Here is a 14,278-nt window from a genome sequence, read left to right on the forward strand (position 1 = left end):
CCCATCCTCCCCAGGATACAGTCTACGTCCCTGACCACATTGGCCAGCTCTACACCCAGTGAGTAAAGTGTCTGGTCACACACAGCTTTCCTGTCATGATGAGCGGCCTTTAGTTTATAGAACACATCAGTCTCCATTTGCAGCATTTGTTTGTGCTGCTGTATCTCCTCCATCTTCTTCACCAGGGCAGGTATCTCCTCCGCCAGCTGCAGCTCAGTGTAGGCCGAGAAGCCTGGGCCTTGCTTGTGGAGCTTCCCCACCCAGGGTTGCCCCTCCCTGGGCTTGCTCCAGACATGAGGAGAGCTACTGAGACACGCACGTCCTCACAGCTAGGAGACATATTGAGTGTTTCCAACTTGAAGAATAAGTGTTAGTGTAATATGTAATGTGAATTGTGACCTATGTTAGTAATGCTGATAATATGTATTGTTTGATAGTAGTAACACTGAGAGTTAATGTTTGGGACTAGCCCAGAGTGGAAGGGACTAAGCAGAAGGGAAAAGTATATCTTCCTGTCAGAATGGCAGAAAGGGCTGTGTGTGTAGAGAAAAGACCTAAGGCCTAATGTGAGCAGTGATTTGGGTGTCCTTAATGAGAGAAGAGAAAAATACGGAGTATAGCTAGACCCTAGCACAGAGAAAGAGAGAAGTGACCGAAAGAACAGAGATCAATCACAGATGGGTCCTAGGAGAGGAAGCCTAGCAGTTTATATCTTCAAGATGCAATGAACCTTAACGGGATAGAGTACACAAGATAAAGAGAGGCAAGAGTTCCTTTGCGTCAAATACAGAAAAGATTAGTAGAGGCCAAAGAACCCAAGTAAACTCGAGTCCTGCTGTGGCATACGTGGACCCGTGTGTGCATTTGGCTGTGTATGTGGAATAGGCAGTAGCAAAATGAGAGACCTGGATCTGAGTCAGGAAAAGGAGGAAAAAATAAGGAAGAAGAGGATCATCGCCCCTAATGGACTTTGTGCTTACCCTTCTCATGGAAAGGAGTGCAGTTGAACGACTGTGTCCCTGTCCTTAGGACTAATGAGGGACAATGTACTGTGCCCATGATGAAGAGGACTACCCTTAAAAAAGTAAATAACTGTGTTGGCTCAAGGGCCTTTGTTTGGAGGGGCAAAGTGACCTAAAGGACTCGTACCGGGACAAAGAAAGAATAACGACTTGGATGATTGCGGTTTCACTGTCCTAACCGAGAATGACCGGGTCAGTGATACAAAGAGAACTCTACATTGTTTCAGTGTTTGTTGAGTGATGACAAGTCGTGTTGGAGTCTAGCATGTTGCGGATGGCTGACGATGGCCATCATTAAAAAGGGGAAAATATAAGGAGATGGACATGTTACCACGTTTACCCTTGAAATGTTATTGCAATATGTAATATGAATTGTTATCTATGTTAGTGATGCTAATAATATGTATTGTTTGACAGCAGGAACAATGAGAGTTAATGTTTGGGACTAGCCCAGAGTGGAAGGGGCTAAGCTGAAGGGAAAAGAGACAGTTTCCCATCAGAATGTCAGAAAGGGCCCAGTGTGGGTAGAGAAAAGTCCTAAGATCTAATGTGAGCAGTGCCGCATGACATAAGTTCCTTTAATGAGAGAGAAGACACAGATGGAGGATATTGAGATCCTGGCATAGTAAAAAAGATAGAGAAAAGACTGAAAAAACAGAGTGATCGGAGACAGGTCCTAGGAGAGCACGCCTAGCAGTGTGGCTCAGAGGTTATAACTGCCATAAGGTAATGAGTAGAGTTGAGCGAAACGGGTCGAACAATTTCAAAAGTCGCCGACTTTTGGCAAAGTCGGGTTTCATGAAACGAAACCCGACCCTAGGATGAGGTCGGCCACGAGGTCGGCGACTTATGCGCCAAAGTCGCGTTTCAAAAGTTTGTTTTGCGCTCTTTTTCAGCCAATCAGGATCCACGGACACTGTGGGCAACGTGATGACATAGGCAGGGGTCACCACCATCTTTCAGAAGGGCATGCAAGTGATTGGCTTGCTTTGGTGGGCGTCACAGGGGTTATAAAAGGGCGTGCACGCCGACTGCCATCTTACTTCTGCCGATCTTAGCATAGGGAGAGGTTGCTGATTCTGTAGGGAGAGCGTTAGGCAGGGAAGAAGAAAAAAAAACTGCTTCTGCTGCTAGCGATTTTGCCTGTGCAACACACCAGTCACTGTGTGTGCAGTGCAAGGGGAGGCTATATTGTGGTGGATCAGCGGTGTTGGTTGTTAGGCTGCCTTCTAAGGCTTCCTGACAGCTGCATTGTTGTATCCCCACTGCTCTGCAAACTGCTTTTTTAAAAGCAATCCCAATTTTTTTTTTTGTCCTGCTGAGGTACTGAGCGTGCATTTATTCACACCATACAGCGGTGTACGCTCCTCACACAGTACCGTGTAACGGCTGTTATCACAGCCACAGTGAAGCTATCTGTGTGTCACTGTGGAAGGATAAGTGGAGGACTTGTTCCGATCTTACAGACCTACACTCTAGGGAGATTCCTATTCTGCCCAATTCTACAATTCACTTTTTTCACACCTGTGCCATCGAGCCTGTGACATAGCGCTCTGATATTCAGTGGGCCTCACACAATCCAAAAGTGTACAGTGTCCACAAGTGTCTGCAGAAATTCAAAATCTCCCTTATCCTGTAGTCACTTTTTTCACACCTGTGCCATCGAGCCTGTGACATAGCGCTCTGATATTCAGTGGGCCTCACACAATCCAAAAGTGTCCAGTGTCCACAAGTGTCTGCAGAAATTCAAAATCTCCCTTATCCTGTAGTCACTTTTTTCACACCTGCTGCATCGAGCCTGTGACATAGCGCTCTGATATTCAGTGGGCCTCACACAATCCAAGTGTCCAGTGTCCACAAGTGTCTGCAGAAATTCAAAATCTCCCTTATCCTGTAGTCACTTTTTTCACACCTGTGCCATCGAGCCTGTGACATAGCACTCTGATATTCAGTGGGCCTCACACAATCCAAAAGTGTCCAGTGTCCACAAGTGTCTGCAGAAATTCAAAATCTCCCTTATCCTGTAGTCACTTTTTTCACACCTGCTGCATCGAGCCTGTGACATAGCGCTCTGATATTCAGTGGGCCTCACACAATCCAAGTGTCCAGTGTCCACAAGTGTCTGCAGAAATTCAAAATCTCCCTTATCCTGTAGTCACTTTTTTCACACCTGTGCCATCGAGCCTGTGACATAGCGCTCTGATATTCAGTGGGCCTCACACAATCCAAAAGTGTCCAGTGTCCACAAGTGTCTGCAGAAATTCAAAATCTCCCTTATCCTGTAGTCACTTTTTTCACACCTGCTGCATCAAGCCTGTGACATAGCGCTCTGATATTCAGTGGGCCTCACCCAATCCAAGTGTCCAGTGTCCACAAGTGTCTGCAGAAATTCAAAATCTCCCTTATCCTGTAGTCACTTTTTTCACACCTGCTGCATCGAGCCTGTGACATAGCGCTCTGATATTCAGTGGGCCTCACACAATCCAAGTGTCCAGTTTCCACAAGTGTCTGCAGAAATTCAAAATCTCCCTTATCCTGTAGTCACTTTTTTCACACCTGTGCCATCGAGCCTGTGACATACCGCTCTGATATTCAGTGGGCCTCACACAATCCAAAAGTGTCCAGTGTCCACAAGTGTCTGCAGAAATTCAAAATCTCCCTTATCCTGTAGTCACTTTTTTCACACCTGTGCCATCGAGCCTGTGACATAGCGCTCTGATATTCAGTGGGCCTCACACAATCCAAAAGTGTCCAGTGTCCACAAGTGTCTGTAGAAATTCAAAATCTCCCTTATCCTGTAGTCACTTTTTTCACACCTGCTGCATCGAGCCTGTGACATAGCGCTCTGATATTCAGTGGGCCTCACACAATCCAAGTGTCCAGTGTCCACAAGTGTCTGCAGAAATTCAAAATCTCCCTTATCCTGTTGTCACTTTTTTCACACCTGTGCCATCGAGCCTGTGACATAGCGCTCTGATATTCAGTGGGCCTCACACAATCCAAAAGTGTCCAGTGTCCACAAGTGTCTGCAGAAATTCAAAATCTCCCTTATCCTGTAGTCACTTTTTTCACACCTGTGCCATCGAGCCTGTGACATAGCGCTCTGATATTCAGTGGGCCTCACACAATCCAAGTGTCCAGTGTCCACAAGTGTCTGCAGAAAATCTAAATCTCCCCTGTCCTATAGACACCTTGTACCTTGTTTTACATTACAATATAGTTTGTTGGATTTTGTCTACATTTCTACCAAAAATGAGGAAGGCTGGTGGAAGAGGCCGTGGAATTGGGCGGGGGTTGGCAGCTGGTAATGATGGTGTTGGTGGTGGATCTGATGGTAGTGGCAAAAGCAAAATAGGACCGAATGCAGGAGGTGTTGAGCCTGCGTCATCGTCTGGCTCCATAAGGCTTCGAAGGCTTAGTTTTCTAGGAGTTGGCAAACCGCTTTTAACGCCAGAGCATCAGGAAAAAGTTTTGTCTTACATTGCTGACTCAGCCTCCAGCTCTATCGCCTCCTCTTCTGAAGTTGTAAAAAGTAAAAGCACTGAGTCGTCATTGGAGGCTCATGTTCATGAACCACACCTTTCCTTGTGTCCTTCACCCCAACCAAGATTGAAGGATGACGCAGGCCATACTACTGATTACTCCATGGAGCTGTTTTCACATACCATGCCTGGATTATCAAGTGAAATGGTGAATTACCCAGGCCAAGATGAATCTGACATGGAGTGCACTGATGCACAGCCGCTGATAGATGATTCTGCTGGTACATTCACTCAGAGCACTACATTGTCCTCGCAGTGTACAGAGCCAGATTCTGACCCTGATGAGACTCAGGTGCCCCTTCCCGCACACTATACCACCATACACGGTGACACAGAGGAAGGTGCACATGACATTGAAGAGGAGGTGATGGATGACCCAGTTGTTGACCCAGATTGGCATCCATTGGGGGAAGAGGGTGCTGCTTCCAATAGCTCAGATGAGGAGCATCCACAGCAGACATCGACATCGCAACAGCTGTTATCTGGCAGGCCCGGAGCACTCCAAAGACAGGTTCCAAACATCAAAAGAGTTGCTGGACAGCTTGTCCAGAGGGTCAAAAGATCACAGCGTGCTAGGCCGCAAAATGTCTGCCAAAGTAGGAAGAGTGCAGTGTGGCACTTTTTTGAACAAAATCCTCATGATCAGGCCAAGGTTATCTGTAAGAAGTGCGCAAAGACCTTTAGCCGAGGGAAAAATCTGAAAAATTTGAATACCAGTTGCATGCTTAGACATTTAACCAGCATGCACTTGCAAGCGTGGACACAACACCAAACCTCAAGTGCCACATGTGCAACTGATCACAAAGAAGGTAGTCAGCAACGCTACATTGTTTCCCCCACTGTAAGCCCACCGGTTAGCACAGCAGCAAATGTTGAGGTGTCGTTGCAAGGCCACAGCAGTCAGGGAATCCCACTGTTATATCAACGAAATACTGAATCTAGGCCATCAGAAAGAACACCAACTCCATCACCATCATCAACCCTCTCTCAGTCCGCCCTGTCCACCGCTACTTCCACCATATGCAGCTCTCAAGTCCAGCTCACCCTCCCAGACACTATGAGTAGGTCAAGAAAGTACTCAGTCTCTCATCCGCATACACTGGGTTTGAACACCCACATTGCCAAACTAATCTCGTTTGAGATGATGCCCTATCGGTTGGTGGAAAGCGCAGCTTTCCGCGAACTCATGGCCTATGCAGTACCACGCTATGACCTACCCAGTCGCCACTTCTCTCGCAAAGCCATCCCAGCCCTCCACCATCATGTGAAAGACCGCATTGTCCATGCACTCAAGCAGTCAGTGAGTGGAAAGGTGCACCTCACAACTGATGCATGGTCCAGTCGGCATGGCCAGGGCCGTTACGTGTCCATCACTGCGCACTGGGTTAATGTGGTGGATGCAGGGTCCACAGGGGACAGCGGTGGTGGGACAGTGCTGCCTAGCCCACGGTATAGGAAACAGTTGGCTGTAGGCGTTCCACCCTCCTCCTCCTCCTCCAGAAGCGAAAGCTCGTCCACAGAGCGCAGTCGTACGAGCACTCCATCTGCAGCTGCCACTGTTGCACACGAGGTGTCCCCCTATCGAGCAGCTAGTGGAAAGCGTCAGCAGGCTGTGTTGCAGATGATGTGTTTGGGCGACAGACACACCGCCGAGGTGCTGGCCGAGTACTTGAAGCGACAAACTGAGTCATGGCTGGGCAGTGTACATCTTGAGGCAGGCAAGGTAGTTAGTGATAACGGCCGTAATTTTGTGGCAGCCATAGCCCTTTCAAAACTCAGCCACATACCTTGCTTGGCTCACACCTTGAACCTGGTGGTGCAGTGCTTCCTCAAAAATTATCCGGAGTTAACAGCCCTGCTCCAGAAGGTGCGAAGACTGTGCGCGCACATCCGCCGGTCGCCTGTCCACCTTCCCAACCACCGCCTCATTATCGACATTGCAACAAGGTGGAACTCCACCCTGCACATGGTGGAGCGGCTGTGCGAGCAGAGGCAGGCCATAATGCATTTGTGGGAGGATACACGGCCAGGCACTTTGAGAGCAGATATGGAGTTGACAGGTGTGCAGTGGTCGAAGCTGAAAGACCTCTGTAAAGTCCTTCAGTGTTTTGAGGAATGCACACGGCTGGTAAGCGCAGACGACGCCATCCTAAGCATGAGCATCCCACTTATGCGTCTGCTCATGCAAACTTTGACGCACCTTAAGGAGCAGGCGTCGGCAGCCAATGTTGACGAGGAGGAAGAGGTGGAGGGAATCCTTGATGACATTCAGCCATTGTCTGCTCAGGGACCTCTCCTGGACGAGTTGGAGGAAGAAGAGGAGGAGGAGGATGATGATGGGCATGATTACTTAGGGGAGGAGGATGCATCTCGTGGGGCAAGTGAAAATGTTGGCGTGGCAAGGTCTGGTACAGGGTTTGTGCGTGACTGGAGGGATGTGGATTTGCCAGAAAGTGCTCCTCCAACCAGCACTCGCAGTGCATCATTGACACCGGGAACATTGGCCCACATGTCAGATTATGCCTTGCGGATCCTAAAAAGGGACCCCCGCATTGCCAAAATGATGAACGATGATGACTACTGGTTGGCCAGCATCCTGGATCCACGCTATAAAGGCAAATTACAAAACATCATGCCACAGGAGAACCTTGACCTAATATTGGCTAATAAACAAGCAACTCTGGTAAATCGGTTGCTTGAGGCATTCCCAGCACACAGCAGCGGTGATGGTTCTCACACGAGCCGTACGGGCCGGGGGCAGCTTGGCAGAGGTGTTCATGGTGCACACAGCAGAACTGGCGTTGGAGACAGGGGTTTCATGACAATGTTGTGGACTGATTTTTCAAGTACCGCTCACACAACTGGTAATACAGCATCGATGGAAAGTGACAGGAGACAGCAGTTGTCAACTATGGTTACAAACTACTTTTCCTCCCATATCGATGTTCTCCCACACAGGTCATTCTCCTTTGACTATTGGGCCGCTAAACTGGACACCTGGCCTGAATTGGCCCAATATGCCTTACAGGAGCTCGCTTGCCCAGCTGCAAGTGTGCTATCGGAAAGAGTCTTCAGTGCTGCTGGATCAATCCTGACAGAAAAAAGGACCCGTCTGTCAACCCAAAATGTGGATGATCTAACCTTCATTAAAATGAACCATGCATGTCTATTGCACTTAAACACACGGGCTGATGACCGGATCATGCAGCTTTATATGAAAATCCCTATTATAATTGCCAGACCTGAATTAACAAGCATTTTTCACCTACTGTGTCCCCCCATTTCCTTGTAGATTGTAAGCTTGCGAGCAGGGACCTCACTCCTAACGTCACTGTTTGAATTGTCTTAACTTGTATTGAATTTATTGTCTTAATTGTAAAGTGCTGCGGAATATGTTGGCGCTATATAAATAAAAATTATTATTATTATTATTATTATGGGTTTCCAAGGATTTTGTCCCACCTTCCCCTGATGACACATAGGGTGACAGAAAAATGGCTTGCTTTGGTCCACCTCTTCCTGGGACTTCACCTATTTCGCCTTTTGCATCAGCTGAATGTCCAACATCAACATATGCCACTTTCTAAAACTCCCTAACTGTGCAGCCTCCCCCCCCCCATGGCCGGGGTCACCACCTAGCGCACGACGCCGTGCGAGTGCCGTTGCCCTGGACAGGTGGGTAGGCCGACTCTTGGGCGCGGGCACTGGCACAGGGTCCCTCATAGTGCAATCAAGTGTCTCTGACGGTGGTGGTGCACACCCGCCGTCAGACACACCGCCGTACTATGAGGGGCCCAGTGCCAGTACCGATGCCCACGAGTGGGCCCCCCTTGCTTGGGCAGGGCCCCAGCATTTGCAATCTTTACCTCTCCCTGCTCCTCCGCTGTGTAGTCTGGGCCGTCAAATCCATACTGTGCCTGACACCGTCTGAGCCTGCCTCCTGATGTATAGACATATCTTTTGAATGTGTACGCTATCCATACATGTTATCCGGGGATACGGTACCCTTTCTCACCTTTGTGCAATCACGTGCAAGCCATACTGGGCCTAACACCGTCTGAGCCTGCCTCCTGATGTATAGACATATCTTTTGAATGTGTACGCTATCCATACATGTTATCTGGGGATACGGTACCCTTTCTAACCTTTGTGCAATCACGTGCAATCCATACTGGGCCTAACACCGTCTGAGCCTGCCTCCTGATGTATAGACATATCTTTTGAATGTGTACGCTATCCATACATGTTATCCGGGGATACGGTACCCTTTCTCACCTTTGTGCAATCACTTGCAAGCCATACTGGGCCTAACACCGTCTGAGCCTGCCTCCTGATGTATAGACATATCTTTTGAATGTGTACGCTATCCATACATGTTATCCGGGGATACGGTACCCTTTCTCACCTTTGTGCAATGACGTGTAATCCATACTGGGCGTGAGAACGGCTGGCGAGCTGTTAAGCAAGCTACAGCACCTGTGGTTTGCACACGTAAGTTTTTCATTTTTTCAGGAATGACGGTTAGGCCTAATTCCGGAACTGCGGTTGACCTGCACTTACTGGGAAATCATCGTTCGCGGGTAATAATTGTAATCAGTGATCCCCATCACTACCGTTGTTCAGCGGGTTATCTGCACCTGTAAGCGACAAACGCTGGCCTTTTCAGTGTAGCGCACATGTAGCCACGGACATGTAAGGGCATGACACACCAGTTATTGGCCAATCTCATGTGCCAGAGCCTCACGTGTCCCTCTAGTAAGCTGGACTCGGACCGCGGGGCATGACGGAGTATCGTTCGTTAACGGAATTAAGCTTGCAATGTGTGCATCTGTTCTGTAGCTGGCATGGTTGAGGTTGCCCGTGTTGAGTCAAATTACGCCGTAGGCTCCACTCCTGGTGGTGCCCTTCTGGACATTCCTTTAAGGTTCAGCTTAGCAACCATACTGCCCACGTAAAACAAACACTTTGCCTTCATGAACGCTGTTTGGAGGGTCATGACTCGTGGGAATAACGCCGCCCAATCAGTTAACCTGCTAGAGAGATCCTTCGTTGCTCCCAAGCATGACATCACACTCCCTAGGAAGAAGGTAATGCCACTGTGGCGACCGTACTCCTGGGGGCGACACAAGTGCACTGATGCCCAGCCACTGCTCGATGACTCTGCTGGTACATTGACCCAGACCACTACATTCCCCTCGCACGCTACACGACCTGAATCTGACCCTGATGAAACTCAGGTTACCCTTCCCATATACAGTTCCATCTTACACGGTGACAAAGAGGAAGCTGCAGATGAAAGTGCAGGTTCGGCCCACCCGCCATCAGACACACCACCGTACTATCAGAGGCCCTGTGCCAGTGCCGTCGCCAACGAGTGGGCCCCCCCTGCTTGCTCAGGATCACAGCACTTGCAAGGTTGAAATACTGTGCAGTGAGATGGAAGATGGGGACGACGAGGAGTCCAGACTAGTACAGGGATTCCCTAGCGAGGAGACTTATTTGATTGTTTTCAATGTTGGGACAGCAATTTTTGGGGAGCACGTTACTCTGGAGAATGATAGATGGGGCCCACCATACACTGGAACATTCCAAAGGTGGACATCAGACACTGGAGCAGCATTTACAGGGCCCATTATACACTAGAGCATTAGAAATGGGGCCCATTATGTTTGGAGCATTATTTGGGCCCATAAGACAGTGGAGCTTCATCCATGGGGACCAACATATACTGTAGCATTATGTGGAGCGCATCATATACTGTTTCAAACATTATAATTGGACCAATGATTCTGTATGGAGAAATAGATGGGCCTCGTCATGAGATGTAAAAAGTGAGGTATTTTTCATTGTACTATACCGCTATTTCTCTGCCGTATCGGAGCATGATGAGTTGTGGTATGTGTTAAAGGGGCGCTCTTTCGCCCAGGGAACATGAAAACCTGGAGCCATCCCTACCCCCCCACAACTTTAGCCAAATAACCCCCATTTTTCAGTGCGTAACTTGTATTATGAAGTTAATTAAGGTTGACAAGATTAAGTAAGAAGAATTGATGCTTTTGGCATTCAAATGGGCACTGTAGGTGTGTTTCCTGTCCTCCTCTCACTGCCGACTTTTATTCCCCATTGACTTACATTGGGTTTCGTGTTTCGGGACGACCCCGACTTTTCCCTATAATCGGCCGATCTTGCTCGACCCGACTTTTGGAAAAGTCGGGTTTCACGAAACGAAACTCGACCATAAAAAACGAAAAGTCGCTCAACTCTAGTAATGAGCCTAGATTGGACAGCGTACATAAGACAAAGAGAGTGCCCAGGGTGGGAGTGCCAGAGTGTCAGAGACAGAAGAGATAAGTAAAGGCCATAGTGGCAAAACAGCTCCCATAAGGGGAAAGGGACGAGGAACCATGGTTGAGCACAGTGTCGGACTGGGGTGCCAAGGACCCACAAGTAGCATTGATTGGGGGGCCCGCTTTTCACCTGCACACAAATAGTACACTAACCCCATTCACAAATTTACCTATGTCTCTATATAATAATAAACTGGGTAGTTTGGTTAATGAATGATGAGATGTTGCATTTTTTTGTACAGAGAGAATCAACTGAATAATGCCAAGTACTGCCCATACAGGGGAGTTGGGGGCCCAGATCTGCACAGGGGCCCACCGGAGGATTCCCCTGTTACCCTATGGGCCAGTCCGAGCCTGGTTGAGCATATGACTCCTACAAGATGGACTGTAGTACTGAGCTATGTTGTGGTGAAATAAAGAGGAAAGGTGAAAATAGAGGACGAGAGAGAAGAAAAGAAGGAATCTGTGCGTGGAAAATGTTATGTAACATGAAAGAAGCTATCATCAAGTCATGTGCCCCGTATCTCCTGTGTACAATCCCTCCCCAGAGATCATTGAGCACAAAGTTTATTTTTGACTGGTGGTCTCCCTCATTCAACTATACCGTCTCGTCCTGGCAAACCAGTGTCACCAATTACATGTGGCCTGCAAGTCCGCACACCCTGTCAAGACCCCCATCTTCATGTAACGTACCGGGGCACAAAACTAGCACCTAGCTCATGGCTGCTGCATCCACATTACAAAAGGGAAGGTAAAAACTGGAACTTTTCTATCATTTTGCCGATGACAGCCTTTACAAAATAAATACCGCCTGAGGATTTCAATGTTTTATACCTCGCTCTGACTAAAAATGTGCAAAACTGTGTCTGTCCACAATACACGCATTGCAACAACCATAAACAGTCCTCTTTCTGACAGGACAAAACGTGCATGAGATGAATGTCGCTCGTCAGAAATGCTGATTTACAGTAGAATTAATTCTGAACACAGGCGCTTAACTTTTTTTCAAACAGGAAGGGGGTACATGTCCCATACACAACAAGAAACGCCCCCCTATTTATGGTTTTTATGGGACTCCTAGGAATCTGTAGTGTGTCATCGCACCAGATGGCAAAATTCAAAATTTGCCCTTCCAGGACAGTGAAAAAAAACCATAACCCCCAATACTAGAGGAGGACTTTTAGGCTATGTGCACACGTTGCGGAATTGCCGCGGAAATTTCCGAAATTCCATTCCACGGGAAATATGCGAGAAAACCGCATTTTAAATTCTCACGTATTTCCCACGGGAAAACTAGCAATTTGCAAGCATAATTAGCTTGCAGAATGCTAGCGTTCTCCAAGCGATCTGTAGCATCGCTTGGAGAACTGATTGACAGGTTGGTCACACTCATCAAACATAGTGTTTGACGAGTGTGACCAACTTTTCACTATTGAGGCTGCCTATGATATAAAGTTTAAAATAATAAAAAAAATAAAAAATCGTGTTTTTCTCACCTTCTGGCGTTCCCGATCATCGCGATGCTCCCGGCAAGTACCGTTCCCAGTGATGCATTGCGACAATGACCTTTGATGACTTCGCGGTCTCACAAGACCGCTACAGTATCGCGAGACCACGACGTCAGCAAAGGTCATTGTTGCAAGGCATCACTGGGAACGGGAGCTGCCGCGTGTATCGCTGAGGCCTGGGGACGCTGCGTGGGATGCCGGAAGGTGAGAATATGATGATTTTTTTATTTTAATTCTATTTTTTACAGGGATATGGTACCCACAGCCCAGAGGACAGTCTCCTCTCCTCCGGACCGTGGGTACCACCGCAATTGTTCTGCTTACTTTCCGCATGGTGTGCACAGCCACATGCGGAAAGTAAGCAGAACAATGCATTCCTATGGGTGCGGATTTTCGGGATTTTCCCGCGATTCCGCACAAAGAATGAGCATGCTGCGTATTTTTCTGCACTGCAATTCCGCCGCGGAAAAATCCGCAGCATTAGCACAGCATGTGCGGAATGCCATAGGATTGCATGGGATGCTTTTTTTGCGTTTTCACGGCAAAATCGCGCATTTAAAATCGTTGCAAAAACGCTACGTGTGAATACAGCCTTAAAGGTCCTTGTATTGTCGCACATGGGGCTCTCCTCTCGTTAACCACCAATTACAATTGATTGGACGCAGTTAGGTTTCGTGAGTCAAACTGCATGCATACATCAATACAAATACTGAGATGTCCAAAATGTGCTGATTCCTCCTCTCATTTTGTGATTTTCTGCTTCCATGATTTTGGGTCAATTTAATACTTTCGAGATTTTCATGCCACTAATGACCATTTTCTGCCCTTTTCAGTTTTTCCACTACACTTCTTTTTTTTCTCCCCCCTCCCTAGTTACATATTTCATTTTTTTAACAGTTTTTAACAAAGTTTAAAAAGTTAAATCTTTCAATATAATTTTTTTATTATAAAATCTTCTCCATAAAAAAATAAGCAATATCTCTCTTTGAGAATGTCCTCATTGGCTTGCTATGACTTGTCAACTTGCATGTTCTTTGTTGAAAATTTTTGGACGGCATCAGCCTGTGAAACAACATACTTTCAAAAATAAAATTGTGCTCGAAAAGTACTTTACTTGATTTTTTTCCACTTCTTCCTTGTTGTCCCAGGCTGTAATCATTTGTCTGGATTTTCTTCAGGCTGAGTGATGCAGCATCGGCATTATTAGCTTCTCTGATAGATATAAGACCGCCGTGTCATCTTTGGAAACATCCAAACAGGAGACAAATGACTCTCAAAGACCGAGCAGCGGCGACAGAATTCCGTCGTAGGAGCCACGTTGGTTAGAACAAGTAATGAACGTTTCCTCCGGATGGTTGAGCCACTTTGACATCTTTTTTTTTTTCTTTTTAGCTGGTTCATGACGTTTGTTTTGCCTCATCATAGCAGATCCCTCTAAGGAACAATTTCTGAAAAGAGCAAATTGAACTTTCGACTGCAGGGGAAGAAAAGCAAGAACGGTTTTAGAGTTGATCTTTTGTGGTCAGTGTGTTAGCCTCGAAGCATGTAATATCTTGGATAACAAAGGATTGAGAAGATGAATAAGGAACAAGGAGGTCACTCGCAATAAAAATTGGCGGTTTCTTACTATATCAGAGGCATCAAAACAACTATTGAACTATTGAGAGCAGAATAAAGTACTGAAATCGTAACTGGCAGAGGAGTATCACTCTTATCAACCTGTGATTTATATGTCACATTGAGTACAGGTCCCGTCATCGAGACATTTTTGTGCTCTCAAGCATTTAAAAGAATTTTCCACCCATTTTTCAAAGGAGGCCAAAGAGAAGGGATCTTATTAAATGAAGAAAGAAGCATTA

General features: G+C 47.1%; 2 long non-coding RNA genes across 2 annotated transcripts in view; one reads left to right on the plus strand and one right to left on the minus strand.

Annotated features, from left to right (window-relative positions):
• Positions 1–13,527, plus strand: part of LOC141098782 (uncharacterized) — a 47,421-nt gene extending 33,894 nt beyond the window's left edge. The window contains exon 2 of the long non-coding RNA XR_012234356.1: positions 11,154–13,527. This is a non-coding gene — a long non-coding RNA (uncharacterized lncRNA). The remainder of the gene's footprint in view (positions 1–11,153) is intronic.
• Positions 13,338–14,278, minus strand: part of LOC141098783 (uncharacterized) — an 81,752-nt gene continuing 80,811 nt past the window's right edge. The window contains exon 4 of the long non-coding RNA XR_012234357.1: positions 13,338–13,893. This is a non-coding gene — a long non-coding RNA (uncharacterized lncRNA). The remainder of the gene's footprint in view (positions 13,894–14,278) is intronic.

This window comes from Dendrobates tinctorius, unplaced genomic scaffold, assembly GCF_039654945.1.
Source record: "Dendrobates tinctorius isolate UK_male_01 unplaced genomic scaffold, ASM3965494v1 ptg000095l, whole genome shotgun sequence".
NCBI lineage: Eukaryota > Metazoa > Chordata > Amphibia > Anura > Dendrobatidae > Dendrobates > Dendrobates tinctorius.